This window comes from Trichoplusia ni, chromosome 2, assembly GCF_003590095.1.
Source record: "Trichoplusia ni isolate ovarian cell line Hi5 chromosome 2, tn1, whole genome shotgun sequence".
NCBI classification, from domain to species: domain Eukaryota; kingdom Metazoa; phylum Arthropoda; class Insecta; order Lepidoptera; family Noctuidae; genus Trichoplusia; species Trichoplusia ni.
Window position 1 is genome coordinate 9985104 of NC_039479.1, and position 16986 is coordinate 10002089.

Genomic DNA, 16986 nt, shown 5'->3' on the forward strand with positions numbered 1-16986 from the left:
GTAATGAGACAATAAACAAATAAATAAAAATTTTGAAATTTGTCTTACAATTAAGTTTTTTTCCGGAATTTAGTTTCTTACGTAAAGATATTGATAATATGTAATATCTGTTGAAATACATCAAAGAAAAGCTACTAGCAACAATATTTATGACGAGTTATTATTTATAAACTTGGCACTAAATTAAAACCACTTTTTATCCATATTCAAATATTATTTTGACATTCTAAATAAAATATTTCTTCACGATCCACAACCTTAAACAGTAAAAATCCTTTCTTGGCATATATTTCCAATCATAAAAATGATATTTTACAATGTTACCATATTGACACTTCCATATTAGGCATTATCGTTTCAATAAACATGCAATATTTTGAAAACTTTGCATTCGAAACGTTATTTTTAAAGGCCAAATATTTGGGTTGAAGAGAGCGTAGGTTGTACTTTTGCGTAAAATGCTCTGATTTTTAATTGTTTGATTTCCAAATTTTGATAGAGGTTACACATAACTCATTTCGGGATTAGCAACATTCGGATAAAAAAATTGATGTTAGCTTAAGCTCTACTTCAAACATATGGGGTCGGGCGTGACGTCCGTGACGTGTTTGACATTTCAATAACAAAGACGTTATTTCTTATTGTGGGAATAAAAAAAGAGTTAGTGACCATTCAGCTTGGTCTCAGTTACATCGGCAACGCTCGTAATTCTGGCGTGTCATAAAATCATACACGTGAAGTTGTTTATGGACGTGATTTCAATACAAATGCCAACATCTGTTTTTGGACCAAGCTCGCCAAGTTTTTTTGAGATTCTTGAAGTAGCTCAAAGTAAGCTGAAATAGCTTAACAATATTTTTTTAAGAACAACACGGTTTTATGAACGGACTCCGAAATGTGAAAAATACGGGACCATTTTTTGAGCATCATTAAAATTGAAACAGGATATTTTACAACTATTATCCGATCGATTGTGACTTAGGTATTTTTAAACATACACAAATTACAGATAAATTTACACATAAAAAACGAGAATACTCATCAATTAAACATCTGTACTATCTTAAGTAAGAATCGAACCCACGACCTATATAGTAGACAAGGCCACTAACCAGTAAACCAGCAGGCCAGTCAAATCACACGCAAAATTTTAATTCAATAGAATTTTAATATAATTAAAATAATAAGGAACAATTTTATCTCATCGCGTGCCAAATGTTCTCAACCCCTGCATTCCACAAATCACGCGTAAACTTCATGTCAATTAATTTACATTAAAATACGGGGCAGAAATGTTTGCATTCCTCCACATACGTCATATTACCGTGAGAAACAAAGACATTAAAGAGCCGTCAGCGAATGTTGTAGGCCTATCTTGATATCAAGGTGAGATAGGCCGCTCATGTATGTACAATTGGAATATAAGCGCCTCTGTACTTGTACCTTTTGTTTTGTTTGCGTTAGGATATTTAGTACAATACATATAATATATATACGTATATATTGAAATAAGAGAAGGAACATCCACGTCGATTTCTTGGATTTAGTTTTTCTTAATTTATTCCAAATATTCGACCTAGGTTAAGTTTTTCAGCAATTTATTCATATCTTAATAGCGCTACACTATACCTTCAGGGGTTAGGTTAAGTTAGTTTTTCACCCCGTTAAAATAAAACCATATTTTATTGTTTACTCAAATTCTATAAAAACTACCTCATGGACAAAAGCATGTCACATTGACACAGTCAAAGAAATAGAAAAGCACTTACTCCTATAAAATCCTCGCGAAAACGAAAACAATGTATCTCTGTAGGAAGATAGAGTTAAGGCTGTACGTGAAGTAGTTTCAAGTGTCAGCTGGCTAAACATTATTCTTATCTGAAGAAATAACAAAGCGCCTACCACTACCCCTTGAAATAAGATTATTGCGGGTGTGAAAGAGACACGCAATACTAAGTGTATCATCCCATCTCGCTTCTACAACCGCAATAATATTGTTTAAAGAAGTGGTGGTAGAGAGGCAGGTCTTTGACGAAATCAAGTAAAAGGTGAAGAGCCTGGAACTCCAGACCCGATTAAAGTTGATTGTCGTCTGGTTTTTCGAGTAGATCTTATGTCAAGTATAAGTATGGATAGAAATAATTGTGTTGAGAAAAAAAATAGTAGATACCATTGGATAGCTGATTCGGGTGGAAATGTTTAAATACTTTTTTCGCAGTCTTCTATGAATATTTTGAAGTATTTCGTATTGGGATTTTTGTATCTATTGTCTATTAAATTGGTGCTTATAACGATGTGGATATATTTAAAATTTTATAATTATATCATCGTGCTCATGAATTCTAAAAATACAGCTGGGTTATTAAAACGAAAAGTACGAGGAAAAAACATAATAGACCTTTTAACAGATCCGGTATGTAGGTTTTTTGTGACTACTGGAATTTGTATAGGTACATGAATGATGATGTCATAGAGATCATTTGAATGCCGCTTACATGCTGCAATTAAACTTCAATTGTTTCGATCCGATTTCATCTTGTGGTGAATAATATATGTCGAGTTTTTTACAGACATTTTTCTGTGTTACATTTATTTTAAAGATTATTTAGTTGCTTTTAAGTATGGAAATGATCGTAAGTAGGTTTTTTACTGTCGGAGTGAATAAATCCCGTATAATAGAAGGGGAAAATATAAACTGCTACTCGTAAAATACGGTATTTAGCCTAATCTAGATGAATTGGACTGGAAGCTGATTAAAATACAGATGAAAATGCTTAGCTAAAATTATTAGGCCGCTTTTCGCATACATACGTACTTACATTAGAACTTTTGAGCTCAATTAAATTAATTATACATCTCTGATCTTACCCGCAATTTTGTATGTAGCTGTATATTTTCTCAGTAGGTTAGGGTGTGGTTGAAAGATGCAAAAGCGTTCCGAACGAACGGTACTCGTTTACAATGTTTCGACAATTTACAATCTTGCTTTTATTAAAAACTAACGGGTTTTGCTTGGCAAGTATTTTTGCTCTCTAGTCATCTTACATTATAGTTCTACCTCTTTGGTGACAATACACTACCGCTGTATGTTCACCATCTGCAACATCCTGTATTTCTGGTTCATCCTGGTTTTTACGACACTCTTTTACGATCTTGGCTCCCGTTAGTAAGCGCAAATCTGTCAACACGTAAATGCACACAGTGCTTGTCAGTGTGTTTATCGGCTTTAGCTGTTTTCCCAGCTATCCGGGAAACAGTGACGGAAGCACGTAAAGTTCTAGAACATGGTTTTAACCCTTCAGCTTCTTGAACCCTTACTGTTTCAGAGCTTTGAGGGCTCTAGCCGTAAGGATCTCCCGTTTGTTTATCTGGGTGAACTGCTAATGACTTCAACCCACGTCGAAAGCACGTCGCACATACCCGTAACAGTAGTGTATAGGCAAAACGCTTCAGCGTCATCCATTTTCAGGGCTGGTTGCTTCGGCAGGTGAGTCGTTGCATACTCCTTAGTGGATTCCGACTTCCATGGCCACCGTCCTGATGTCTTGAGCGACCAACGCCTTTCATGGTGTCCCATGAGCGTTTTTTAGGCGCCTTAACACTACGTTTGGTTCATCCCACAGCGCCAGTTTTGCTTACCAAAATTGGCCCACTTCGTATTTATCAAAGGCCATGTATTTACCAAACTAAGGTATCAGGAGTGAGGGACGATGCTCTTAAAGATAACGTTCCTTGCGACATAAAACCACTTCAGTTAATGACATTAGCAGTCTGAGACCATTCAGCTAAATACAAAGTTAATGCACTTTCAATATTCTAAAGGAAACCACTCCTATGACTAGTCGAAAGCAATATAAAGTTAGACTGAGTTGTACCTATTAATATATTTGTAGTTTCTAAATAGGCCATATTAATTTTACTGCTTTCCTCTGAGATTTTGCTTTGTTTAGATTGGGCACATTTGGACCTCAACCCGATTTTCTTTAGAATTGTATTTTAAAAAGGATTTGACAAAAGTTGGGTATATATTCAGTAGGGTATTCGAGTAATAAGCAAGACGGACTTGCAAAAGATATTGGATATGCTATTTTTCTTTCATCATCTTTCATTCTATATTTTTAGATAATACGATTAACTCAAATACCCTATTCAGCTTATTGTGTAAGGTGTAAAAACTGAATGAACTGTTTGAATCAACACTTGATGGTTAAAAACACTCCGCAATAGATAATAGCGAAACCACCATACCACACCACAAATGTCATCAATTCGCCAGCTTGTTAGATCCCACCTTGAATGATATTATGTGTTACAGCAACTCAGTCAACGAACTCTTACAAACGGATGATCTGGCCGTTCACTGGCCCAGATTACTATTATGATATATTATGTGCCTATTGTTACAAAGGATAATTACCTCTGCATTCAGCGTTATATTTTGCCAAGGTTGTAGAGTCAACTTGTTGAGTTATACTTCAAATGTGTTGTTGGTAATCAAAGTTATTTTAAGGAGCATTCAATGTCGACATGATTCGATCGATTGGTGGATAAAACTGTCTTATTAATTTGTCCTCTTTTAAAACATTGTAACGGCTTGTTATAATGTAGAGATGATTTAAACCAAAATATAAAAAAATATACAGTGGTTATGTGATTGGAGTATACAGGTTAAAATGTAGTTCAGGAAAATATTATTAGTATCTTTTATAGCAACTTTCTTCATGATGCTTCGGGTATTTATCCGGATCGGCCGACTAGTTTCTGGCCAAACCGTAGTCATCATTTTCAGTAGAGTTACTATAAAATCTATTAGTTTTTTATTTATACTTCTTGTTTCGCTGACCCTCCTCTTGATTGGCTGGTAAAGATCTTATGTAAAAGTATTAAATGGTTAGTAATAAATGTTCTCTCAGCTATCATTCAAAGTATTTAACCGACTGAACTCTCAACAACCCCACTCTATTCTAGATAGATAGTGTAGATACAAAGCTGACACACAAAGTACCCTAGTCTCATAATGGATTTCAAAGACATTCCTACTAGTCAACCGAACACAAATACGTAAAGCATTCCCCAATAGCGCTCAAATTGGAGAAAACAAAGGAACAACCAAAGAGGTTAGCAAACATAAGATCGACATTACATCGAATCGCATTAAAAATCTCCAGATACAATCACTTACGAAGCATAATGAGGTTGTATAATAAAGTAGGAACACTAACATTATTATAACGGATACAGAGCACGTGTAGACCCGGATATGATAGGGCCGTGATAAAACCGCATCGGTATTCACGATGCATAGGAATAACGGACGGTGTCACATCGGTATCATAAAAGAGAAATATGTGTAAACAAATGTTTCGATGAATACATTCTAGAACCGCCGGGATTTTTTATACGACTCCCCAATGGAAGGAGTTTATCCTTGTATTAAAGGGTTTTCGCGAACATTCAAGTCATATGCACAAGGACTGCCAGACCTTGAACAACATTTGACATCAAAAATGTTGGAGGAAAATAACTCACAAATGTATGCACATAGTCACTATGAATCCCGAAAACAACACTTTGTTTTTTGTCCGATGGGCTTTCCCGACAAAACAAAAGCCTTGTGATTAAACTAAGAAGTAAAATAAAAAATAATGACCCGTGTAAACTAGCTATTAATAAAAGACGTATTTCCCAAAAATACACAAAATGAAGAAATGTATCAAATGCAATCAATGTTGTGGTTTTCTAAACGATATATTTATTAGGTCCATACAAGTATCAAACTCAGCATGTGCACAAACAATATTGATTTAACAAAATAGATAATACCATGTAACATAATACTGGCCGTAAACAGGTAATAACTACCTAGTATCTACTATTATAATGCAATCGCTGCAATTTCTGTAATAGATAATCTTTATCGGGCATTACCGCCTAATACCACCGTATCTTTAACTAATACCTGTTCCAGTTTCGCAAGAAACGAATCAGGATTAACTATACATACCTACACATGTTTTCGTTAATAGAGTCGTAACTAGTAATTTGATGTAGTTTATAATTTATTTATCGTACCTTGCGACATTTGTAAGACTGTTATTTGCCTCACTGATCTCATAGTCGAATTTGAAGTAACCGTTACAGATTCGTACTACCTATTATTAACCCTATTATTATCATGTAGGTCGGTTCAATGAGTAATTTTGATCATTGTGTTGATATTGAGATCGATGAATGGCATGTATTGTATTTATTTATGGTTTACACCGCGGTTGAACTTTCTCCTGCTATTTTGTCATATGTAATTTCTTCTTGTAAATGGTAAATTACATACGTAATTTTTTGCCGTAGTTTATCGAATATTAATATTTTGTGCTACTAAAAACTAAAACAAAACAAATAGTTGCTTACTTTTGTTTTGATTGGTTTGGGGAACTTTAACTTTTTTGGGATTTTTCACGAATAGCCGAGTGGAGATCCCCGCGTAGGAAAACCGTTCCTACGATCCACGAATGCTTGTTTTGGGTCTGGGTGATTTTGTCCATGTGACTTGAATGTTTTCTAAAACCCCTTGATGCAAGGATCAAATTATTTCAAGCGCAGTGCAGAACTCTTTTTTTCAACTACAAGTCATTATAAGCTAAGAATATAGAATTGATTTAAAAGTAAAAAGCCATTAAGATAAGTCGAATCTTAATTTACAGGTTATTTAAGAACTGAAGCTTTTAGAAAAGGTACTTATGTATAAGTACTTGGTGATGGGCTCCTTTTTCCGCACGTAGGCTCTAAGTCGGCCCATTGTGCGTCAGGTGGCTTTGGGAGGCTGTCAGTCCAGCCATCCCAACTCCCTCCAGAAGCGCAGAAGTCTCCTGGGACGTTCGCAGGCTTCTGTGACGGAGCTCGGTGAACCGAGGATCCCTGCCCGCTTATGTATAAGTATTGGATCTATTATAATTTTAAATTTTATCCAATTCGAGCTCAATTTTATTCATAAGAAGATAAAATTAGTTTCGTGAACTACAATAAAAAACAACTTTTGTACTATTTCAATGTTGGTAAAGTATAATCAATTCTAAAACCTCATTAGTTTTATTCAACCTCTTTTAAAGTATTTTTACTGACTGACTTTGATACAAGTTTTTTTTTATATTATAGTTTATAATATAATACGTGTATCAAGCAGTCTTCTTATATTTGAGAACAAAATATTGTGAAAATTGATACATAATTTCAGTATTTCAGCACTTTTGAGTTGTTCAGTTTAACAGTTTAATTCTATTAAATGAGGTGTTTGCCTGAAATTAGTTATGCGGTATTAGATACTTTAACTTTATTTACCATTGTAAGTTGTATGATCCATACAACACTATAACAACTGTTGGTAAACCCTAAAGAAGTAAATAAATTCAGGTCAAATTTAAATACTAAAGTTCTTTTGAAAACAAAGACTAAGAATGAAACAAATACAGCAATAAGGAAAATCTTAAAATGTCGAATCTATTATAATGTAGGTAACAAATATCAGCAAAATAAAAATCTAAATATATTTTATTATTATAAACATCCAATTAATTCAGTAGTCACGTGTCTGAACTACATCAGTCAAAACTAGTTATTAATTATTCACCGCTGAAGTGCGAGTCGCTGCATCTCTGAAGGTTCCGCACAAGCTGGCAAAAAAAAACTTGCTAATTTTGAGCATCAATTTTATGACCATACATTTTTTTTTATTCTTAATATTTGCTATCAGACGGAAAATAACGGAAATACGTCTTTTGTGAAAATTTTAACTGTCTAGATATCACAGGTGACTATTATGACCTTGACCCTGGCGACTTTTAGCCTAAAAATAATGTCTCATTTTCCCATTTGGGTACGGAACCCTAAAAACCACATTCTATTTTTATATTCGATCATAAAACCCAAACTAAATCACTAGCAAATAAACACGTTATTATTACGTCATCAATTAGCACACACGTCAACAAACCTTGAAAATGAAATAAAAGGAAGTTCGATCATGACGTCACTCACCACAACCTCACAGTACAATCGCGAGCAAGAGAAATCGTGAGATAAGATGAAGCAACGTCTTAGTAATTGTCCGTGTCGACATAGCTTGGATTTATGTGCTTGACTGTACAACACTATGATTTGAACCAAGATACGTAATGGGTACATTTTGATACGATTTCGTTTTGTCATTACTATATACTATTAACTAAGTTATAGTTATTTGTTTTTATGTAGTGTAATAGTCGCGTCTATTTGTTGTGTGATGTTCATTTCTGCGGCTATCTTGACCTCAATTTGAGGACGACTTGCTGTCTGGTATACAATAGTCCATAACGGCAAATTAAACGTCTTCGAAACGCCGCATCTATATTGAGACATTATGTCTATTAAATTACGACTGGCTGCGGTATTTTGTTTTTGTAATCTTGATATTAGACCTCCCTTTTCTCGAAGTGCTCGTTTTAGATATACATACATTCGGGTACATCTATACTAATATATAAAGCTGAAGAGTTTGTTTGTTTGAACGTGCTTATCTCAGGAACTACTGGTCCAAATTGACAAATTATCTTTGTGTTGAATAGACCATTAATCGAGGAAGGCTTTAGGCTATAAACCATCACGCTGCGACTAATAGGAGCGAAGATACAATGGTAAATGTGAAGAATCAGGGCAGGTATAAATCATAACTTATATCTTCTAACCACGTGAACGAAGTCACGGGCAACAGCTAGTTATATATATGGGTCAAAGGAGTAAGAGTGTTTACGTTTAGAATCACGACGCCAAAATACCTGTTGCATATTGTACACAGTTTTAAACTCAATAGATAGTTTGTAAGAACAAAATTGGTCTATCAACTTATCCTTCTCCATATGCCAAGGCGTGTGACATTTACAGGTTAGTATTATTATTAATTAATCTTTATTAAATTCCATCACTGCACTTTATTAAATACCACCAACAGATTCAGGGCTATATTGAGACCTCATACGCATCAATTACCATTAATATTGTGCAGGTCAGTTAAATGACGTCACTTAAGCGTAAGACATATCAACAGCCCTTAAGTTTGTTACAGCTGCTGAAGAGAGATGGCGCTAATCATTGTAGTGCCGCATCTTGCTTCCACAACAATCTCAGGCACTATTAGAGGCGGTAGTAGCACTATTCGATAGTCCCTGGTAGTAGGCGGTTAGCATTGAGTACTTCTTAGTACACAAATGTCATGGCGCAGGAAAAGGCAGTGTCTGTGAGTCACGCTGTATCCAAGGCTGTTTCCACTCTAAAACTAGTGACGAATTTGTGTGGTTTTGGGTTCGGCAATGGGCATGGCCAGGAGCCCTTTAAATAAAGACATATATGGGAGCTATTTGCGGTTGAGAGATACGTTTGTGTTACAGACGAATACTCATTAATCTTTGCATATTGCATGACGGAATCACGCAAAAAATATTTCTTTATGGTTAAAATATTGATGACGACCAAATATGCCACAGTAAATTATTAAGTAAAAAATTGAAACAGATAAAATTAACCAGTGTTTTTGTGTTGGATATCAAAAGTGAGATTGATAAATAACCAATAATTTAACATTGACTTTCATATAGGTAAGAATATAATTATATACCTAAGGTATAGGTAATAGATTATTTATAAGCGAGAAATATAATATTTTCTTCTACTAATATAACATTCTTCATAAACAAACCGTGGGAACTTTTACGACAGCCTAGCATTTGCAGTTTCATTCACTTGTAATCGTGTATTAATTCAATCATACTCATTAGGCAGTTAATTGAGGTTCTTATGAAGTTGTTAGGTAAATTTGCGGTAATTCTTGTGTAGACGAGTAAATTGGTTCTAATAGATTAAGTAGATGTTTATTAGAAGAATGAAAAACAAGAATAAAATGGTAGCAGCGATGGACAGACCGCGATGTGTGGCGGGTTCGATCCCCGCGTAGGACAAGCAGGTTAATGTGATCCCCGATCTTTTATCCGAGTCTGGGTGTCTTTGTGGGTGTGAATAAAATGTTTGTGAAACCCCTGTGACCCCTGTGAATTCTTAATGCGGGACTCGTTAAAACTATGAACTCAGTTCATTAAAACACACGAAAATAGAGGATAGTTTTGATTTAATTTCATAAACCATTATTTTTCTTCAAAACGCAGTCTGCAGTTTGCACTTTAGTAAATAAAAACAATTTTATTTGGTACTTACATAGGCGTATGTGATATAAAGTGGTGCATGTTCTCAAGGTTATAGATTGACATTAAGATATACCCGTACATACTCATCAGTACAATGGTACTCGGGACTTTTCGACGTTTAACACAGAGGTTGATTCAAAAACCTGTTTCGTTTGTACAGTAGCAGCCGGATTTTGCAACGCATTATTTGAGCCTAAAGGTGCATTTAAACGAGGCGAGTAATATCGTACGGCTTGCAATACATTGCGCGGCCGCACAACTGTGATGTTAAATTTTATGCTTCTTTGCCGTCAATGTATTGCAAATCTCGATATTTCTCGTCTCGTCTAAACGAGCCTTAATTGAGAGCGTGAATATTCGTGCACGTTGTGTACATTGCGGCGTTATTTGGCTTTGGTAGCAGAAGTGATCGGTTGTCGACAGCAATGTATAGCAAGCTCTTCTTTGTTTCCCTGATTCTACGTTAGCACAGGATTTAGTTTTATGTTTTGAACAAAAAAGAAGAATTTTTAATATTTTGAGTAAAATGATCAGTAGCTGCACGCGCAAGCAAGTCCGCGGCTACGGCAGTGTTAAATTGGTTGTTACTGTTAGTTCGACATAATATTAATTTGAAAATAAGTAAGTTGGTTTAATAACATTTTTATTGTCAGGCACGATGTTGATTCCGGTGAGTTTTGCCAGACTTGCTTTTTCCAAGTTCATTATGTCAAACAATTACACAGACTCTGATTGACAAGCGGACATTAAAAAATAACTCTATAAGAAGTATAAATGTTCCTATTAAACTCAGATAGATTAAAAACGGCTTGTTAAACTCGAGGAGAACGAGTTGTCAGTCTGTTACAAAATTAACGCCTCGCCTACTTAGTTAAGCGGATAAAAACGTAAACATTATTTCAATATTGGAAATACTTGGAAATATTATCTAATATTCTGAAGAGTTTATATTTAACGGGTTCCGTATTTCGAAAAGTAGGAATATTTATGAGAAAAAATTGTTGTTCGTCCGTCTGTCAGACAAGGCGATTTTTTTCAGGATCGCGTTGCGTTGAGATATCTAGCTGAAATTGGTACTGAATTCTAAAGTTTGTGATCCCTTAAAGATGTAAAAAACTGAAACTTATAAGCCAACAAAAACAAAAGGTATAGCCGTTTATTCCGCAAAGGTTCGACATCCGAAAGGAAATAAAAACCTAAACTGAAATACCCGTGAGCCCAGAATCTTGAAATTTCGTACAAAATAGCTATACCTAAAAAAGTAAAGATTCCCCTTTATTTTCTGCTTATTTTTTTTAGGTTTGGAAGGATTTTTGTCAGGCTAAATAGAGAAGAAAAAGAAAAATCCGTATTTAGCCAAATTTGCAGGCAATTTTGGGTTGATCATAGTCAGAGGTGGAAAATAAGGTTAAGTTAAATATTGAATAGTGACTGTGTTTATGATAAAAAAAATTCGACATTTATATACAAATGGATATTTAGTTTATTGCATATCTAATTAATCTAGTTAATTTACATGTAGGTATGGCAACTTAGACGACATTAGTTCAAGATCCAGTTTACTTTGAAACTAGAGCAAATTACTTATTTGAATATCTGTTAAGTACTTTGCTGCAATTCGTATATGCGTTTTAACACGTGTTTTCAAAGTTATTCTTAAATGCTGTCGAATATTAACAAAACCCAAATTATTATTTTGCTCTAAATACACATACATTTATATCAGTTTTCGTCAGCTCAACATTAAGGAATCCGGTTGGGTCTTATACGGGCATTTCAGATAAATACGCGTGAGTAAAGAATTGCATCGTTTATTAAAAATAAATTTTAATTGACTATTTTGTGGCAGGTATAATATAATATGGTTTTGTCATACATAGCCAATTTCAAATTATATCTTATATTTAATTCCAAGCATTTCTTGTTTGTTGAAAGTCCCTGTATAGTAAAGTTTACCTTATTCTTAAACTAAGTGACCATTTAACTCGCGTTATTGCTTAACCTTTAAATTTAACTAGACATGTTTGCCTTGAACCGAAAAACAGCACAAAATAGACATGAACCATTCATCTAACTGAACAATTATAGTTAAGTTAAAAACAAAACAAATCGTGGGAATAATTATTGTATTAACGAATTGTAGGGTATTCGAATATAGTTTTTAAATGAGCGATTTCGGTACAAATATTCAAGAAAAAATATCTTGAGTAAAATTAAATTATAAAAACTATATTAATTATATCGCAGAACAAAGGTATGTTGATGTATATTAAGTCATTATTTTTTGAATTTCAGAAAAATAATAATTTTATTTAAATGTTTATCATCCCTAAATTTGAGGGCACCAGACAATAAAAACAAAATACACACACAATTCTTACTACACTATTAAAACAAAAGAATCCTACCTGTTTCGTAAATGATTGTCAAAAATAATCCCTTCACTTATTCCTTCTATCAAACATCACTCAAAGACCGACAGTGCAAAACATCAACACTAAAATTCACGTCGACTCACGTATAACACGCAACACGGCCTAACCAACACTGCAATCGACCATGCTTACTTGCGTAGCGAAATGCGCCAACGCAGAAACCCAACACCACTGTACCTTGGTCCATCATTACAACTCCAATCCCCCCTTCCTACGTACGTCAACTTTCCCACCAGAGGGAAGGTGTAGCTCTTTACAAATTGGTCGTTTTTATAGGCAATGAAATGATTTGGCTCATTATAAGGACGGCCGAAAGGTTTCGACTGGGTTCAGTGACTCTTTAAGTTAAGAACTTGGGAATACCAAGTGCAGTTCAGTTTGCCAAGTTATCAGGTCAGGGTTTTATTATACAGTTTGAAAGGAAAATGTTTTCATTGAGCAATGTTACATGCACCTTTAGAAACGTTTAGAAACGACTCCACTTAAAACACTGCAAAAATACTGTCTTATGACAAGGACGATGTAGATTTTGAATCAATAATTACTGAACGTTTGCCATCGTTTATATCATTAGATACACTCATAAAAACTATTACTTTGTCTACAAGTCATACAACCAAGCACTTAATTAAAAGAACCGTCCAATAATGTAACCAAATGTTCTACCAAAATAATCTTAGGAGCTTGAAAAGAACTAACATTCCTAAAAATTAAGAACCTCCTATTGTTACACTGGTAAGATTGGCATTGAAAGAGGTAAGGTTAAATTCATTTTTCTCATTAAATGGACGTTTAACGGTGACAAAATGTTTTTCTCGTATCGCAGTTGTGATCTTTCTCCAGCGATTATTTCTTTCCAAGAATAATAAACGTGTGTACAGCCTCTATATTTGGGGAGAGGAATTTGGCTTCCTAAGGGCCTATTATTACCAGTTTAAGTGTTTCTCTTGCAAATGTTAGAGCGGGACGATGATACACGGTGTAGAGTGTCATCTTGCTTCCGCAAATACAGTCTTATTTTAAGATTCGGTGGTAGGTCTCCATTTCTCGTTGCATTCTGTGGTGCGTGTGAAATCTCGATGCTACATTGTTGCTTATTGCAAGAAACTGATTGTAGAGTACCTTTGACGGCTGTATCAAGGTGATTAATGGCTCTGGTTAGATATTCTAAGTTTATGTAACAACTTATTGGTTTCTGGTATCATATCTAGCGGACGTGATATAAGTTTTTCTCTTCTATGATCGGAAGAGGACAATTGAATTTGTACCTGTCTGGAAACCAAAACAAAATATAGGAGATCATCGTGAGAAAAGAAAAATAATGTCTTAAAAGTTTGGTAAACTTCTTGGGCAAGAGGACGGTAACTACGCTGGGAAAACATTTGGATACCAGAACGATAACTTCGCTGGGAAAACGTACTATTTGATCTAGACTAAAGAAAACAAAGCATTTATAAACGCCAACTAAGGGTATATTTAAATACCCATTCACATGTACCATAACATGTACTAATGAGAAAGCAATGAACTGAGCCCCAATTCTGCTATTTACAATGACCGTTGAATGAATGAAAATTGGCTTAAAATGACAAATTTTGTATACTTTTAAGCATTTTTCTACACACTCAATGTCAATATTCCAACTTCCAATTATTGTATTGGCAAAATACTTGGGATAATAGGAATAATTTCTTTAATCCAATTGCTTTTCATTCATCGGCCATTGTAAAATAGCAGAATCGGGGCCCAGATTGCCAAAGGCATCCTAGGTGTCTATTTTAAGTAGACGAGTCGAAAACCAGCTGCAATCAAAAAATACACAATAAACTTCCCTTTTTTGTTGCCTGATATGAAAATATAAAAAGTAACGAACACGTGAACGGGATCAATTTGCTGCATCAATAATGTTGTCAATTGCGCGTGGGGCGTGTTAATGGACTTGATGTTTTCTTTAGCACGTAATTTTGTTGGAAAATTATATTTTTAACCTTTGTCAGCTTTTATTGGTATTCTTATATGACAACCAAATGTAAATCTAAAAACAGACTTCTTTCTTCATTTGAAGCTTAATTGCAGAAAATTTTATTTTTCTAAACTCAAAGTCTTGAATCTTCCTATTAATATTATAGACCCGAAAATTGTATGTATGGATGTTTGTTCCGCTTTTACGCAAAAACCACTGACCGGATTTAGACGAATATAGATACATAGATAGTCTATAACCAAGAGATATGATTTTATGTTAGCTTATGGTTATTTTATGGTAACTAGTGTCATACAAACTCATAGAAGTTTTAACAAAGTCTTGAACTAAAGTAAGATACAGAAGACTTGCGAATGTCAAGCGTACAAAAACCTTACATAGTGTCTGTTTTTTTTCTGCATTAAAATTTTGTAAATCCTTTGCTAGTTCATACATTAAAATGCCTCCTCACTTTCTGCAGACGTTGTAAACATGACATTTAGTGATCAGTGTATGCAAACCTGAGTTTCAAAAGTGAAGGTAACTATTTATCTGTTTGTTTTGACACACAAGGAAGTCATGCGTTAAGAGCTTATGCTGACAACGGATTTTGTGGCGCAACTGCTTCTGAGAGGGGTAATGTGAACCATGGTAATAGTGTGGTCGTATTTATCTTTACGATGACAGAAATTAAATTATTTAAATGAATATTAATCTTCTAATATATAAAATTCCCGTGTCACGATGTTAGTTACCGTACTCCTTCGAAACGGCTTTACCGATTTTTACAATTTTTATTTGCGTATTCAGTACGTCTGAGAATCGACTACTATCTATTTTTCATACCCCTAAGTGATAAGGGTTGTTAACCCTAATTTTTTTTCTTTAATTTTTGAACGATTTTTTTTTATTTTTTATCATGTCGCATTAAAAGATACATACGACTAGAAATAATTTATTAGGCAAAACAACGTTCGTTGGGTCAGCTAGTTATTAATGTAAAAAGAGAACAGATTTCTACAAAATATGCCTTCTGGCTAACAGCTTTGCTAAGATTGTCTCATGTTCATATATATTTTGTGCAACGAAAGTGTTCATTGAAACGAACGTCTACGAATACATCGTAAAAAAACTACGCATGAAAAAATAAAATAAGAATTAATTAAAACATTACAAACGTTGTAAACAGACAGTGATTGCATTTTACTAAAACATCTCTTTTAAATTCAATAAAGTTTTATGATTATTTTTACATTAATCAAAACTGATACAGCAATTCTTTGTTCTGTTTATAAACAACTATAGTTTTTAATAAAGACATGATTGTAGAAAATAAATCACGTCGTCATAATCAAAAGCAAAGAAACGGGTAATCAGTGGTTCTTGACCGTGAAATTTATAGCACTCTTACTGAACAGCGACTTGAGGTGACCAGGTCAGCTGTAACGAGATAAATAGATGGTTATGTAACTTAATTCGAGTGAGTGATTACCGCTTGGTAGTGTGGACTTGGATAATCCTATTGTTGTCTTTTAAGTGCCCCTTATAACAAGATTTTGTAGGCGTTTGATGAACGTATACGCAGCGTAAGCGTCACGTGTTTTGGATGTTTATTAATGTTTTTTTTATGTGATAAGGGGCAAACGAGCAGATCTGCGATCGGCGATTACCGCCGCTGGTGGACACCGCCAACACCAGAAGAGTCATAAGAATACGCTCTTCGCTCTCATTGACAGAAGCGTCTTAGAGTACTATCTCTGCTAAAGGCTCTAGAAATGAAAGACTCTGCGATGACGGTACGTTAATTTTACAGTCATCGTAGTTAGATGATCAAGATTAGCAGTCTGATGAACGGGGTTTATGTCAGAACTGTGTCGCGTCAAAGTGATTTAAGAGTCTATGAACCAAAATACTAACTAGCCCAGTATAAGTAATCGAAAAAAAAAGTTCTGACGCAAACTGTCGAATTTATAAATTTTGATCTTTTACCTACTTTTGTGGTTGATTATACAGGAAAGTGAATAATTTTATTAAGATGCATTCACATACATACTGAAGCAGAAATATTTATTCATTAAATATTTTGTAAAGAATATTAACTGCGTAATGTAATAAGTGTTAAAAAAGAAAAGAAGACATCTGAACTTTATTTGTTCTGATCGGTTTTAATATTTATTCTAGTTCAGCATTTCATATACAGTTATTATACCTATCTATTCATGTTATAACTGTATTAATAGAAACAGACATCGTAATAAGCTACACGTGTATGGATTGTTATAATTATTATAAAAGAACTGACTTTACGTCATTCTGTTGACATGACTTCTCTTTAGATAAAAAAATAGTTCAAAAGTGAAAA

At 34.3% G+C, this 16986-nt stretch overlaps 1 protein-coding gene across 1 annotated transcript in view; it reads right to left on the reverse strand.

Annotated features, from left to right (window-relative positions):
• The window catches only part of LOC113506875 (proton-coupled amino acid transporter-like protein pathetic), a 35756-nt gene extending 22887 nt beyond the window's left edge, over positions 1-12869 (reverse strand). Inside the window, exon 1 of the mRNA XM_026889713.1 lies at positions 12635-12869. The gene's annotated coding sequence lies outside the window, so the exon portion shown is untranslated. The remainder of the gene's footprint in view (positions 1-12634) is intronic.
• Positions 12870-16986: the final 4117 nt, after the last annotated feature.